Here is a 7,500-nt window from a genome sequence, read left to right on the forward strand (position 1 = left end):
ATGTGCAATTGTTTTTTGCAATTTTTGTTTGCTTGGGTTCGCTGTATGGGTATGCTCACTTACAGTTTTACAAATTGAAATCTCTCTAATTTTCCGTCTTGTGTGTACTCTTGCTTTGCTGTTTTTTTTTCAAGACACTTCCAATAAACCTTGCCTCTATATTCTCTTTCTTGCCTGTAAATGAAGGTGGAATCATCTACGAGCTTATCACAACCTCTGGTGCTTTTGATAGTGTACGGCAAAGTAGCGGTTTAAGTTTCAACGGACATAAGTAGATAATGCAAAGGTTTAAGATAAGAAAAAATAAATAAATAAATAAAAAATATGGTAAACTACCGAATTTGTAATGACCTCATTTAAACATTTAACGACGGGTGTCAAAATTTATAACGACCCTTCTCTCTTTTTCTCTCACTAACTCACTCACTCACTTCGTTACGATATGCGGAAGGTCTTAAGCATCAATTAGATAATGAATCCAGAAAGTAATATCATAAAATTAATTTCATGGAATATTAATAGTGTAAATTGTAGAATAAATGATTTGCATTCTTATGTTTGGGTTAATGAAATTGATATTAATTTACAAGTTCGTGAATATAATAATGCGGAATTATTAAAAGGTTATAAAAAATTTGAATTGCTTGCTGATGCTACAAAAAACACTAGAGCTTTGATCACTTTTGTTAAGAATAATATACCAGCAGAATTAATTGTTGCTGAAAAAATAAATTATATAGAATATGTAGTAGTTAAAATTAATATGGAAAATTGTTATTTTTTTATTATTAACGTGTATATTCATGTTAATGGACTGCAAACTGAGGATTTTCATGACAAAATATTAAGTGATAGAGACAAAATTATCATAATGGGTGATTTAAATGCAAGACATGAATTTTTTGGTAGTATTAATGGAACAAATAATAATAATGGTAAGACTTTGAAATATTTGACGGAAACCAATGATAAATTTGAATTATTAGGTAATAAAGATCCCACTCCTATTAGGGGTGGGAGATTAGATTATGCACTTATATATGATATGGGGGAAGTTGTGGGTGAGTACACTGTAATTAATGAGTTACTTAGTGATCATTTTGCTATAGGTGTAGATTTAAAATTAAGTAAAATTGAAAGTGCTTTTCAGAGAAAAAGGTATAGAAACTCACAAGAAAAAATGTATAAGGCATATTGAAAATATGTATGAGGTATATAGATTATTGGAGGCAACTGATGAAAATGAATTCTATGAAAATTTTCTAAGAACTATAGATGAATTCTTTAATATTGTAAAACAAAAAGCAAAGGGTAAGTCACATATACCTAATTATTGTAAAGATAAATTGGTTATTGAATGGAAAAGTGTTTTAAAAAAGTGTCATAATCTATGGTTAAAAAATCCAACTTCAGAAATCAAAGAAACTTTGGAAAATGTTGCAACTTTATATATTTTACGGCGAAATGTCCTTACGGCAAAATATCCGTACGGCAATTTTTCTTACGGCAAAATGTCTTACAATCAATTGTCCTACGGCACATTTGTTAACGGCCAATTGTCCGGTCTCCCTCCCAGACAGCAGTATGTAAAACACTCTTACGTTATACTCAAAACATAAGGGGGGTGAATAATTATTAAGAACTATTAAAAGGGGTGATTAATTATTAAGAACTATTAAAAAACAACCTCTTACTTTGATTCTTAAACAGGGGTTACGAGCAAGTACCGATAAGAAATAATGGTGATCGAAATAATACACTCTAAAAAGTAAATATATTCTATAAAAAGTTACAACACGAATGCAAAAAGAATCAACACCAAAATTAGATTACTCAAAATATTAAATCTGAACAAAACCTTAGACTAAGACAAGAAAATATTTCTCTATGAAAAATATACAATCACTCGTTTCATTGGAAATTGATTTATAAAAATATTTAATCTGATAATTAATGATAATAGTTAACACTCTAACACTTAAATGATTAAACCCTTAATGAAATTTACATAAAAGTAACTGATACACTTACGTGTTTAGCTCACACCAGGTTTCCGAACAGATAAGCGATATAAATACACTTCACTGTTTTAACCTAAATCTCACAGGGCCAGTTACAAAAATTTATATGATACCAGTACTCACATTAACACAGTACATTTGAAATCACATTCAGTGGATTTGCTACGTTTGAACACACTACACACGATATATGTTAGATAAAAATTTATTCACTTTTGAGCAGGCACACACTTGGTGCACTTGAGAGAAGAGAGGATTTTGGCTCTTTCAAAGGGATAGGCTGGATTCCTTCTGATCTTACGATTTCTAAGGGGCACATAAATATTGACTTAAAACTTCTAGATGATTCTAGTAAATCATTCTCGTAGCTCGGGGTCAAGGCCTGGCGGTGTTAGGTTGCCAACAAAGAAATCGGAACAGGGGAATAAACCTTGCTTACGAGGTAACCTTCTCTCATCTACCTCCGCCCACCTCCCTCCTCGAAACAATAAAAAAAATAAGATAAAACTAACATTGAGGTTTTCAAAAACATTCTATCCACGTGGAAATATAGACATGCTGTAATACTTTGAAAACATGACATAAGCCCTCGTTTCATACCTCGTATTTGTCGTACAGCATACCTAACCGAGATTACATAAGACTTCATAACAAAATACGTGAAATAAAAAAGGTTAATTCTTAAAAAAAAAAAACGTAAATTTATATATAGTGACTTGAATGAAAAATACAATTAGATAAGTGGCGAGTCTTATGCAATTTACATACAATTACTTTTATTTACCGGAGAGGAACTCACCTTACGAGCTGGCTATACATCTCTTAAATACACAAATAAAATACATAAGAATGCCACTATGTATATGTACGTATATATATATATATATATATATATATATATATATATATATATATATATATATATATATATATATATATATATATATATATATATATATATATATATATGTATATATGTACATGTGGGTGTTTGTGTTTTCTGAATGTGTGCAATTCTGAATGCAATTATTGAGCTCAACTAACCTTTCTTAACAGTTTGTTTTATCCTGTTTTTGTACAATCATGTTTATGAAGAACATTAATAAAAAGAAAACTTCATAATATCGTCAAAACAATCTTCACTCGGAGAACTCTACCATTAATTTTCCATCTTCATTGGCTGGTTGAGTTTTCCAGGAATTTACAGTGCACTGTGTCCTTCTAGACAAATACTGGCGTAAGCCTTTACCTTCTTTGTGGAATAATATATTTTAGATTTATACCTTTTATTTAAGAAAAGACCTGTATTAAATCTTTTATTAGAGTAATGAATTTATATTTTCCTTTTTTCCTTATTTAGCTATAGTGTCTCCAATGAGTAAGTCAACATGATTCTTTTTAACAACCATTTTCATTTCCGGAAAAGTCATGAGACCTCCTAGGACACTTTAAATGGAAATTCATTTTAATTTGCAATCTCTCTCTCTGGTCTTCCATGTCGATGCAATCTTGTCATTTTAGCAAATATAACTAGAGGATCTAACTGATTCAAATATAAGTATAAAAAACTCGAAAACGGTCTTATTCAAGCCCATTCTCTCAGAAAATGTAGCATAATGTAAATATATTCAACAGACTTATGATATGAAAAAAAACTCTTCACAGATAGACATTTTATTCACGAAACTGAACATTTCAATAATTTTAATAGTCACTTTTTTTTTTTTTTTATTTGGCTAAAAAATCATACCGTTAATCCACTATTGTTTTTTAATTGTTTTAGCAAGTGGAGCTCCAATCGATAACACTTCACAAATGGCACATAAAAAGGGGGACTGTTAACATCCCTGTAAGCAAATATCACCCCTATGTAAACATTCGAGATATGCAAAATGCACTACACAATTCCAATGTCATTTAGAGCACTGAATATCATGATCCTGAATTAAAATGTTTTCACCACAGAAAGGGGAAGTCCTTCGTTAAATACATTACAAAGTACTTAGGAATACCATGCAGTGGCACAAAAGAATATAACAACACATTTTGATATTTCCTGTGAATATGTTCTAACAAATGAAAATGCTACGCGTCGGAAAATATAAGAATATATTGAAAATATTTATTAATTATTCATCCATGGCATCAAATGAACTCACATATTTCAATGTGATTTTTTTTTATTATTTTTGCTAAACGTGCAAAATAATTCTTATTTAATTAAAAAACCCATAAATCCACTGCAACAGATTTACATATCTACAACAAGAGCTTACCTTGCATTCCTTATTCATTCACAACTGTCCTTAACCTCGTCTCCCAAACAAGGCTAAGAGAAGCTGCGAATACTTCTTGACCTTTGGGTTACTGCGGCTTTTCATGGCAAGGACACGTTTCCTTGAAACTATCTTCAGAGGTAATATAACGGTTCCAGAGAGCTTTTTATAACCAGAGATATGTTTTTTCAAACTTTTCTGGTAACCCGCGCTCTCCAAAAACTAGCTTCTTCACAAAAACATGTTACTTATTAATAGTTTTTTCATAAAAAAAATTCTCATATTCATCTTCCCAATAACAAGTCATGCAACTAGATTCTTCACAAAAAAAAAAAAAAAAAAAAAAAATCTCCACTGTAATATATCCTACAATTGGACTCATCCAAAATTATGACATTCTCTACCAAAGGTATTTTGAGAGAGGCTTCAATACAAAGTAAAAACTCTTCTAGCTTAGTACGTCGCATATTTTTTTTCTTTAATAAATAGCGCCTAACGAAAAAATCCCTTTATATGCCTCTTCATTTACGATAAAAGCATCCATATCAGCCTTTTAATTTAGATGTACATATATGCAATCAGTTATTTTTACATTTTTTTTTCTTTCCTGGCTTTATATATAATTTTTTTTTCTTCATATAAATCATCGGTTAATCTTGATATCATTCCACCCAATTATAATAAGGAGAAAGTTAATAAATAACTTATCATAGAATTCAGAAATTTCCAATGAGATTAGAATCAATATAAGAAGTTTTTAAAAGGCTATAAATCTCTCTCTCTCTCTCTCTCTCTCTCTCTCTCTCTCTCTCTCTCTCTCTCTCTCTCTCTCTCTCTTCAAGGGAATTTGGTCATTTCTTAGTAAGTACTTAAACGTGAAAGGCCACACCCTGAAGACGAAACAATAGAGCAATACTAAATAAGTCTCTAGAACAATTATCTACCAAAAACTTAATTGAAAATCAAACTCTGAGAATAACTGAGGGGATCACAAGCAGAGCACGACATCTAATCTAGCGAATACTCAAGTTAGTTATGTACAAAATTAACTTTTAAACTCCATTTAGCGCCACAGGACCCTTCCTTGTACAAGAGTTAATCAATTGCTGTCTGGCCCAATACATAGAAAAATAGGACATCTTCTCATACTATTAAACTCTAGGATTATTTCTACATCAAACTAACTAGAAGAATCTTAAGATTAATCTAAATCTACCTGCTGTACTTCTAGATTTTTAATTACAAAACATAAATGCCAATGCCTACGATTTTTGGCATATTTTTTTTATCAAAATATATGTATAAATATATATATATATATGTATGTGATGAACATAATTTAACTACACATTGTTTTTATAACCAACTGTCAATAGCTTCCTTATCATTACCATGATTTGTGATATTATTAAATATTACATAGATAAAATCATGAAAATTGCAATAGTTTTTGATATTGTATCTAAAGTCATGGATTGAGATCTATAAACTCTATTGAACATTTATGACTTATAAATCCTTCCGAAGAGATTTACTAAGTTCTTTATGACACTTGTATATAAGAACCTTTAAATAAACAAGTCTAAGCTCATAAAACATCTCTTGTCGATTCAAGGAGTCTTTTATTTTGATACAAAATTACAAATATCTACATCAGAGAAATGAGATTGCCAAATCAACCCAAAATTACCGCTGCAAAAAATGTACACATTAAGTTTCATGAGAAGACAAGTATGACGAAACTTGAAGTTAATTTGAAGAATAAAAGACAAGGTTCTCTGTGATTACATAAATCATCTTCAATGTCATTTAAGGAGCAAAAAGGCGAAATAAGAGCACATTTCAGAATTCCAAATCCTGCTTCATTTTGATGAAAAATTCCTTAGTACTCTTAAATCGTATTTTATACACCACACAACTCAAAGCATCAAGACTGCGATACTAGAAAGCAGTAGATCTATTTCAGCATCATCGGATACAGGCGTATAAGATATCCATACCCATTTACACAAAGTATACTCACATGTATGATTACGCTTCAACCTCAAAAAATAGAATAGCTAGGAACATAATGAAGTACATTAATTTGAACTGAATTAGTCATCAATAGATTATAATTGAGAAGACATAAGGCTTACTAAAGTTGTTTTTCCTTGATAGGTAATGCGTATTTGAGACTACCGTCCTTATTAAGTAATAGTGTTGGGGATCTCCAGGTGGAATTCTGAACGAAAGTTCTATATTGATCATTGAAAAAATTCTTTTCTAGGCTTCTGAGATTCCCCCCCCCCTTTTTTTTTTTAGATTTTTCGAAGAAAGGAGATCAACTACGATTATTCTTATGATGTAAACTAAAGGGCTTTTATGATATTTTTCATGAAATCAAAATAACTTGTTGAACTATTGCTCAGAAAATGAAAACGAATTAGAATTACATCACATGTAACAGGAAGTTCTAATCATCGTTTGGTTTATGGACAATGTTTATATTATTATTATTATCATTATTATTATTATTACTTGCTAAGCTACAACATTAGTTGGAAAAGCACGATGCTATAAGCCCAGGGGCTCCAACAGGGAAAATAGCCCTGTGAGGAAAGGAAAAAGGGAAAATTAAAATATTTTAAGAAGAGTGGCATCATCAAAATAAATATCTCCTATATAAACTATATAAACTTTAACAAAACAAGAGGAACAGAAGTTAGATAGAATAGTATGCCCAAGTGTACCCTCAAGCAAAAGGCATCTTATCAGTTACAATATTTAATAATTGTTTTGAAAAACAGTATTCCATGAAAAGTAATAGCAAAAACAATAATCCTTTTGTTCTGAGAGAAAAAGAAAAAGGATTTCTAGAAGAACCATCGAGGTATTAATAATTAAAATGATTAAAAGGGGAGAGAAAAATCCAGAAAAAATTTTTTTTCAAATGTTTGTATTCAAGTCTATGAATTCTAGTTCCTGAAATAAGATTTTTTTTTTCATTTTGAGAGTATTGTTTAAAAAGAATATATAAGTATATATATATACTGTGTATATATATATATATATATATATATATATATATATATATATATATACATGTATATATATTTAGATATATATATTATATGTACATACATATATATGTATATTTATATCTATATATACATATATATATATATATATATATATATATATATATATACATATACATATAT

The sequence above is a fragment of the Palaemon carinicauda genome, chromosome 37 (genome assembly GCF_036898095.1).
Source record: "Palaemon carinicauda isolate YSFRI2023 chromosome 37, ASM3689809v2, whole genome shotgun sequence".
NCBI lineage: Eukaryota > Metazoa > Arthropoda > Malacostraca > Decapoda > Palaemonidae > Palaemon > Palaemon carinicauda.